The sequence below is a fragment of the Trachypithecus francoisi genome, unplaced genomic scaffold (genome assembly GCF_009764315.1).
Source record: "Trachypithecus francoisi isolate TF-2019V2 unplaced genomic scaffold, Tfra_2.0 Lachesis_group2, whole genome shotgun sequence".
Lineage (NCBI taxonomy): Eukaryota > Metazoa > Chordata > Mammalia > Primates > Cercopithecidae > Trachypithecus > Trachypithecus francoisi.
The window spans coordinates 165,944,613-165,953,994 of record NW_022681465.1 but is presented as its reverse complement, the minus strand read 5'-3'; positions in this window follow the sequence as shown (position 1 = coordinate 165,953,994).

The window sequence follows — 9,382 nt, the reverse complement described above, 5'->3', positions numbered from 1 at the left end:
TGGTGTAAATACAAAGTTCTTTCCTGATATTCCCCAGAGTTTCTTGAAGATCACCTGGCCTCTAGAAGATGACAAGGAGAGAGCAAGTCCTACAAGCAAAAAGGAACATTCAGCAAACTTTCCAAGCACAGCTCATGCCCTGGAAGAGCGTGTTCCACGGGAGAGAAGTGAAGCCAGTGGGTCCAGACCTGAAACTGTAAGTGACAGGTCTCAGACCTGGAAAAACCATTTGGGAGTAGAGTGTGGCTTCTGCAGTGTAAAAGGCCTTTTCGGCATCTTAAGGACAGAGTGTGTCCACATGGAGAATGTCTTTGATTGCCCACTGGGGGAATTTTCCTTGTTTATCATCAGGATCTTGAACAAAAGCAAGAATGATCCCACATACTGCAATGTCCTCAGAAACCTCTGATACCAGTACATTTTGCTTATAGCTGTATTGCATAAAACTGGAAGTTTGAGGTTTGTTATGTCACTCAAGTTGAAAAGGGGAATTCAAGTGGAGACGGCAATGAGCAATGCTAGCAGTGGCGTGAAAGATACAGTTGCAATCTAAGACTCAGTGTGTTTGGGAGAACTCAGTATTTGCCATTTCAGCTCAGGAAAACTAGGATTGTACGATATTTGCATTAAGTCACATTTGCCATGTCAACTGTCTACATTTTGGTTTTAGGTTCCTTTTAATCTAGAAAGGTAGGTTTGGGTTTGGGTTAGGTTCTATGAGTTCCTTGTAAGCAGGCGCTGTGGGTTAGATTTTTGATTTTTGGGGTTTTGCTTTGTTTTTTACTTTAAATTTTGTACAACTGCTAGCAGAGTAACAAGTATATGTAGAGATATTTAATTTGTTTAAAAATTCCTCTATTATTCTGACTATAATTGCTATAAAATCCCTCAAATAATCCTATCTCCAAAGAATAAATAATTGTATTGGAGGGTCGTTAGGCTTAGCCCAGAGCTGGGGCAATAAATAGAATGTCTTCAGAAGGACATGTGAAGGGTACACACAAACACTGTGAAGACAAACACTGTCGATGAGGCATGATGGGAAGTGAAAACCTAACATAAAATATAAATGGGTGGGAAGATTAAGATCTCTAGTTTCCTTTCAGACTGGGCTTTGGATTCTACAAACCTGCATTTGAATCCCAGCTCTGCTGCCATTTAACTGAATGTGTCAACTAGGAAAAGAAACAGTTTCTCTTGAGTTTCAGTTTTCTTATTTCCAAAATGGTAAACAACAAACAAACAAAAAAATCTATTTCCTAGCATTACTAAGAGGATTGAATAAGTTTCTATATGTAAAATGCCAGGCATATAGAAATTACACAATGAATAAATTCCCTCTGCTCCTCATCTTCCATTTCTGAAAATCTAACAAGAAACAGGGAAACGTGGTATCTCATATAAACTGCCCAGAGCTCTGCAGTTCCCATGATGGCCCAGCCCAGTCACCAAACCCTACCTCACTCTACAGAGTTTTCACAGGTGCTTTGGGCAGAGGTCCCATTCTAACTCTAATTAACCCAAAATCTCAAAATGATGTCTTTCCTGTCTGGGTTAATTGCTCACTGTGGCTGTGGAGGAGTTGGTAAGCTTCTATATCTGTGTTTGAGTGTCACATATTGTGGGACATGAGATCAATTCAATAGGCACTCTGAGCCTGAGTTCTTCCGCTGCAAAATGAGTGTAATACCTACCTCCCAGAAGCATTCCCAGCATTGCACACAAGCATGTTAAGCCTACCACCATCACCCCAAATGTGGAGACATTTCAAAAACTCCTTGCCAGTTTGTTACCCAACTGGGTCTCCTCCTTTGTTTTTTATTACTAGTAGAGGATATTTTTTCATTTGTTATTAGCCACATGCATTTCTTCAGCTATAAATTGCATGTTTATCACCTGACTCACATGTTAAAAGATTCTGTGAGCTCAGCTATTTTTTGATCGGGCAGCACCATTTCAGTCACCTCTTCTGAATTTGGCCTCGTCTTGCTACACTTCACTGTTTCAAAAAATAACAGGATGAATGCTAAATTGAAGAAATATATATAATCAACAGCAGCATAAATACAAACTATTACATAATAGTATATGAGCCTTTCACTTTACCTGTCTTTACGTTCATGCTTTCTAAATGCCTTAAGATTTTGTTGACAATCATCATTATTAGTGTTCTTTGTTATTGCCATTATTACAAACAGGTGAAGTAAACAACTAGCCAGAAAATTATGATTTCAGGATTATCAGGAAGAATTAAGGAAAAGTACCAAAAGTCTTGGCCTTAGACTTATGTAGACCTACATAAAAAAGGATAAAAACACAAGATCTTCAAAAGGAACAGAGATCATCAAATTCATTAATTCTGAATACGTTTCTATGTATATTGTTTAAAATAGTTACCAAGAAATAAACACTAACTTTTTAAAAATTCTTTTTCTTTTTTATTATACTTTAAGTTCTAGGGTACATGTGCACAATGTGCAGGTTTGTTACATATGTATACATGTGCCATGTTGGTGTGCTGCACCCATTAACTCGTCATTTACATTAGGTATATCTCCTAATGCTATCCCTCCCCCCTCCGCCGACCCCATGACAGGCCCTGGTGTGTGATGTTCCCCTTCCTGTGTCCACGTGTTCTCATTGTGCAATTCCCACCTATGAGTGACAGCATGCATGTTTGGTTTTCTGTTCTTGCGATAGTTTGCTGAGAATGATGGTTTCCAGTTGCATCCATGTCCCTACAAAGGACATGAACTCATCCTTTTTTATGGCTGCATACTATTCCATGGTGTATATGTGCCACATTTTCTTAATCCAGTCTGTCATTGATGGACATTTTGGTTGGTTCCAAGTCTTTGCTATTATGAATAGTGCCACAATAAGCATATGTGTGCATGTAAACACTAACATTTATGGTTAATTAATTTTCAACAAAATGGGCAAGATAATCCAATGGGAAAATAATACCCTTTTCAGCAATAGTGCCAGGACAATATTCTAAAGAATGAAGTTGGACCCCTACTTTACTACATACACAAATATTAACTCAAAGTAGATCATAGACCTTATATAAGAGCTAAAACTATAAAAATCTTAATAAACATATGAGTAAATAATGATTGGGTTGGGCAATTATTTCTTAGGCCCAACACCAAAATCACAAGTGATAAAAGAGAAGATTGATAAATTGAACTCTACCAAAATGGAAAACTTTCTTTGGTACTTCAAAGGACACCATGAAGAAAGTGCAGAGACATCCTATGAAATGATAGAAAATACTTGCAAGTCACATTTTTTAAGGAACTTGTAGCCGCAATATATAAAGCATACAAGTCAATAATAAAAAGACAACCCACTTTTAAAATGGGGCAAAGGATTTGAATGGATTTTTCTCCAACAAGAATATACAAATGGCCAATAAGGACATGCAAAGAAATGCAAATCAAGACCACAATGCAACACCACTTCATACCCACTCGAATGGTCATATCAAAAACAAAAACAAAAAGCAGTGTTGGCAAGCATGTGGAGAAACTGCAACTCTCATCCACTGCTGGCCAGAAATGTAAAATGTTACAACCATTTTGGAAAACAGTTTGTCAGTTCCTCAAAAAGTTAAATATAGCAATTTCACTCCTAGATATATAATCAAGGGAATTGAAAACATGTGTTTGCATAAAAATGTGTACACAAATATCCGTAATAGCATTATTTTTAATAGCCAAAAAGTAGAAACAATCCAAATCTCCATCAACTAAATAATGGATACATACAATGTGGTATATCCATACAATAGAATATTTTTGGTCACAAAATGAGATGAACTTTGAAAACATTGTAGGTGAAAGAAGACAGTCACAAAAGATCACAGATAGTATGATTCTATCTATATATGAAATGTCCATAATAGGTACTTTTTCTATATGTATAGATGAGATATGAAATGTCTCATCTCTAAAGAGAGAAAGTAAATTAGTAGGTTAGTGGCTGCCTAGGGCAGAGTGGAAGAGGAAAATAGGGAGGATGGGGAGGGACTGCTCTTGGGTACAAGGTTTCTTTTGAGTGATGAAAACATTCTAAAATTAGATGATGGTGATGGTTGCACAATTCTGTAAATGTACTAAAGCCACTGAATTATACACTTTGAACAAGTGAACTTTGTATTATGTAAATTATATCTTAATAAGTCTTTTTTAAAAACTCCAAAATGATAGTTACTTTGAATAAGACCTTATGATTTTATTATAAATATTGGTCAAAATAAATATAAAATTTGCTAAATCCTTATTATGTTCCAGGCAATATTTAAAGTTTTTACAAATATTAGCTAATGTACTTTCTTAACAAACCTATTCAGTAGGTACTATTATTCCCATTTTACAGATTAGGAAACTAAAATATAGAGATTTTCAAATCCTCCAGTTATTAAGTAGCACAGTAAGAATACAAACAGAGAGTCTGCATTTTCTAAACAACGTATGTACTGAGTCTGGATCTAATTGCAAACTATGGGGAGGAAATTCCTGAAATTCAGAAAATTGTGGACATTTTGAAATATTATAATTGATGATGGAACCTAACACAGCTAATGCCTCAGAGTAAATATCTATGTATTTACTTCACGCAATAGCAGTGGCAAATGGAAATGTAGGTTGAGGGATCACTTCCCTCTCTTGTCCTGTACAAAGACAATATTTAACATAGATGGGTTATTGCTGGTATGTTTTCATTCTCCCAAGAGTCACAACAGGAAGGAATTCTACAAAGCAGCATGGTATGAGGAAGACCTAGATTATCAGGTCAGGAGTGGAACATGAATCAGGAGGCAGCCCTAGCTCTGCCACCAACTATTCTAGTGACCTATTCGCACTAGTGATAGATCTATAACAGGAAGTATTTTAAGTGCATGCATTCTAAGGTTCCTATTGGCTCTAAAACCTCATCCTCTATATCCTCTATCGTCTAGTTTCTAGACTAATCTCAAAAACATCTTGGTCAGTGGTATGTTTATTCCCAAACAAATCTTTCTGAGATCTGTTTCATAAAATTCTCCAAACATGTCTTTGATTCTGTTTCCGCTACTCTGGCACCTGGTGCTCCAGTTGTGGGAGGGAACAGAGAAGATGTGTCTGTTTCTCACTTTGAAGGGTAAGGCCTCTTGAAAAGAATGACTGTATTTAGTGAATATTGGATATACTTTCAGAATTACCAAATGATTTTGATAATCCTTTAGAGTAAAACATAATTTGGTGATGATCAAGTGTTCATTGTGATTATCTCTGGTGGCTGAGGATTACAGATGATTTTTTTCTTCTTTATATTTTGTTTATTTTCAAAATGTTTGTAATGAGTATACATTTTGTTTTGTAAACCAAAAAAAACAGTATATTTTAAAAACCTTAGTGGCACAGAGTTGTGAATGTTGTTCATGCCACTGAACTATACACTTTAAAATGGTTAAAATAGTAAATTAATGTTATGTATCCCTTAGGCCAATAAAATTAATACAAAAAATAACCTTATAGGGGAAACTAATAATCATACTATCTTCAGAAGTATTCTCTGAAAATAATTATCAATTTGCATAAAATCAAACAAAGGCAGAATATGCAATAACCACTATGCAATTTGACAGATGATAATGCTATTGAAATCCAGAATGCTGCTTTTTAAAATCTGGGTCAAATGTAAATGTATACATTTTATCAAACAACCAAATGTGAATGTTTAAATGTTTACAGCGGTGTAAGGGAGTCAGCTCATGCTTGCTCAACTGTCAGCTCATTACAGGCTCAATTCCCAAAGTCACGTTCCGTGTGTCATGTCAGCAGCTTGAAGTCAGCTGTGGTGGGAGTATTTACACTGTGGAAATTGGCCAATGCTGCAAATAAGAGCTTTTTTTTTTCCTGGAAAACTGGTTTACCAATACACCACTGTTTATATAATAAACATATCAATCAACAGAAATTTCTGCAAACAAAATTTTTTAAATCAACGATCTCAATTCATTTTATAAATTTAAGCAAATATAGTTAAAAGCACTAAAAAGACTTACCAAGCTGGTGGATAAACTAGAATAGGAACTTGGGTTTTCAAATTTCTTACTTTTATATCTTAAAACCCCAAATGCACACAAAAAAAGAAAGATTATCTTAAGTCCAATCTTGCCATGTTTACTTACATGTTTACTGAAGCTGCAAGATCAATTTTCTAATCTTCTGGGGGCAAAACTCCCTCTAACGTCATGACCTACAACAGATAGTAATAGTTTTCTGACAAGGTGATAACATATGTCCTTTCTCTGCATCCTCTCAAAGGGTTCACAACTTTGGGAGAGAAATCAACCCCCTCCCTTCTTTATCATAAAAACATTAGAATAAAGAAGTTTGAAGGAGAAAGGAAGGGACTTAAGATATGCTTTAGCCCATGAATTAGACTGGAATATTCCAGGCTGCTTGGCAGGGCCATTATCACCAATGTCAACACTCCACGGGCCCAGACTGTCAACGCTTTCCCTCCCTCTAGGATTAGGTCTTCCACAAACCACGTACAAACACACAGCTGTTGTCCTATTGAGAAAAGCAAATCATATCTTTCACATATATCATATGACTCCACTCAACATGAGTGGAGTATGACCAGCTCAAAGATCATAATCTTCACAGTTATTACCATCAGTAATATTTTCTGAATGCTTACTATGTACAGGCTTCATACTTGAAGTTTACACGTACTATATCAAGTCCTCCAAACAATGTGTTGAGATAGATATTATTATTATTCCCATTTTTACAAAAGCTCCGAGTAGTTAAGTCCATTTCTAAAATAACACAGCAATGAAATAATCAAGCCACCCTTTTCCAGGCAACCTGATCCCTAAACTCACACTCTAAACCATGAAATCAAAAATCAAACAGCCAACCCCAGGAATGTGGATATATTTACTTTACACCCACACACCGGTTTTCCATACATGGTTATTCCATGGTGATATCTGAAATTCAAGGTGATTTTACTAGACCAAGTCTTTTTTTTTTTTCTTTTTGACAGAGTCTTGCTCTGTCACCTAGGCTAGAATGCAGTGGTGCTATCTCAGCTTACTGCAACCTCCGCCTTCCGGGTCCAGTCGATTCTCATGCCTTAGCCTCCAGAGTAGCTGGGATTACAGGCCACGCACCACCACGCCCGGCTAATTTTTGTATTTTTAGTAGAGACGGGGTTTCACCATGTTGACCAGGCTGGTCTCGAACTCCTGACCTCAGGTGATCCACCTGCCTCGGCCTCACAAAGTGCTGGGATTACAGGCATGAGCCACAGCACCTGGCCCAGACCAAGGCTTTTTTTATCCAAATCACAGAACTATGTGCTTAGAGTATACAAGCTAATTGTATTAATAATGGCCTAAACACAGCATAATTTATCAAATAAATCTTAAGGGACAACTATTTCTAACTTTGCTTATTTGTAGAGAAAATCTCGTTTATTTCTAAGTATAAATGAATATTCCATGACTCTGGAAAACTCCATTTTGAAGCTCTGTTTAGCTGGTTGTTTTGGTTTGATCTTATGTCTCAATATCCAAATCCTACACCTGTAAAAACTGGAGGAGGAGGAGGAAGTAGAGGAAAAGGATTGAGAGGAGGAAAAGGGGAATATACAGGCATGAATTCCCCACCTTCCATCCATCGAGCCTAGCATCAGTAGGCATATTAGTTTCTTATTTATGGAATCCAGAATGCTTGGATATAATAACCAAAGATTATTATCATTGTTGCACAAGACTATATTCTTTGAATTATGGACCTTGTTTCATTGACGAAAAAAAAATTCTTATGGCCAAACTTTAATTTGTAGGGTTTAAGCAAAGAAAACTAAAGCTTGAGAAGACTTTCTTTTTTTCTTTCTTTTTCTTTTTTTTTTTTTTTTTTGAGACAGAGTCTGGCTCTGTCACCCAGGCTGGAGTGCAGTGACCTGATCTCAGCTCACTGCGAGCTCTGCCTCCCACGTTCACGCCATTCTCCTGCCTCAGCCTCTCTAGTAACTGGGACTACAGGCGCCCGCCACCACACCTGGCTAATTGTTTGTATTTTTAGTAGAGACGGGGTTTCACCATGTTAGCCAGGATGGTGTCAATCTCCTGACCTCGTGATCTGCCCGCGTCGGCCTCCCAAAGTGCTGGGATTACAGGCGTGAGCCCCCGGCCCCGGCCGAGAAGACTTTCAACATTATTTCTCAATTCCCATGGAAGGATATAAAAGAGTCTCTGTGATTTTTATTTCAGTTGTATTTTATTTATTATCATATATTATTCATTTTGGCCACTGTGCATGTTCCTTTTGTAGTTATATTTACATAAACGTCCTATTCCACTTGTTTATCTTTGACCACCTGGTCTTTGTTTTAATTTGCACACACACAAATGAAAGCTGTGGCACAGGCTAGGAGTGGTTGGGCAGTTGCCATGTCTGAACAGTCAAAGGGCTCAGGCAGTAGCTGTGGATGGCTGCACAGCAGTCAACTGCCATTAATCCTGAAAATAAAGCTGTCAGAATTCACATTTTCTTTCAATGATCATGTACTATCAAAACCTTATTCCTATTAACATAAAGTCCAGCTATAACTACTTGCACATTTTGTCAGATTTATCACAGGCAGCTCATATCAAGAAGTGAAATTCACCCAGCAAGCCCCAGCTGACTCCAGCCCTCAGACAGGTTTAGGATACCTCCTCACCAGAACCTGTTGTGTTTAAAACTTGAATGCCCTGAGGGAGGCATAAGCATTCCTGTGTTCACCACACTCTGCTGGCTTCTGTCCCTACCCCCAGAAACTTACCTTTCTGGTTCCTAAAGGCCCTTGAGTTTGTGACCCCTGCTCTAGACTTTCAGAAAATCTCACCTTTGACATCATTTCTTAAAATAAGGATTAACTCAACATCTTACATAAGAGTTCAGCCAATATTGTTTTAGCTACTTCAGTATGCTTCCTATAGGCTAGTAAATTGCTGCCTAACTGAAATAACCATAACACCCGGCAGACTGCAGTAAAGGGACCAGCTCATCTCATTCTGCTTCCAAAGCATTGTGCACATGGCCATCGAGCTCACCTTTCATCATTTTATTTCCATTATCTACAGGATAAAGTTTGAACTAACCACACTGGCATTCAGTATCCTTCATAATTCAGCCTCCAGATAAATGTTCACTATTCCTCTATTTCACCAACACACTCTCCACTCTCCACTCTCACACACATACCTGGTCCATGCCCATTTATTTGTTCACCAGCACTACTTCTTTCCCTTTCTGCCTTTCCCATGTCACCACATTGAAACTCAAACCCCACATTTTCCATTAGACTTTTTTAAGTCATGCCAGTCCCA